The 486-nt window shown below is 31.3% G+C and overlaps 1 protein-coding gene across 1 annotated transcript in view; it reads right to left on the bottom strand.

Moving 5' to 3' along the window:
* The window catches only part of LOC106878940 (PX domain-containing protein kinase-like protein), a 52707-nt gene that overhangs the window by 16090 nt on the left and 36131 nt on the right, over window positions 1-486 (bottom strand). The gene's annotated exons all lie outside the window — the stretch shown is intronic.

A 486-nucleotide genomic window follows, 5' to 3' on the forward strand; every position in this document is an offset into this window, starting at 1 on the left:
TGAGGTGAAAGAATAAATTGTAAATCCAAAAAATAACAGCAAAAATACAAAGGATTCTGCGGTACACGTGTTTCAAGCTTTATATCAGTGTATAATTTACAATACAAAACTATCTTCAGCCGCAAAAGTATTTCTCTCCAAGGAAATTACATCACATCAGCGTTAAAGGAGGAAGAAAGGTGTGACATAAGAGGTGAAGATCCTTTCGGTATTTTGTATAGTACTGTACCTCGTATAATTCTCCATTTACACATAATTTCTTCGGTCCTCCGAAAACCGTCCATACCTTGCCATGATTCAGTGTGTAGTGTTAAGTTGGTGGTTAAGAACAATACAATAAAATGACAAAACGAAACAACAATATAAAATAAAATGGGAATATAAAATCCTGAGCAGAAAAGAAAAGAAAAAGAAAAAGAAATACACAGATATTCATTCAAAAAATAAAAATAAAACTTAAAATAAAAAATAAAGGGAGTCAAATCG

This window comes from Octopus bimaculoides, chromosome 1 (genome assembly GCF_001194135.2).
Source record: "Octopus bimaculoides isolate UCB-OBI-ISO-001 chromosome 1, ASM119413v2, whole genome shotgun sequence".
NCBI lineage: Eukaryota > Metazoa > Mollusca > Cephalopoda > Octopoda > Octopodidae > Octopus > Octopus bimaculoides.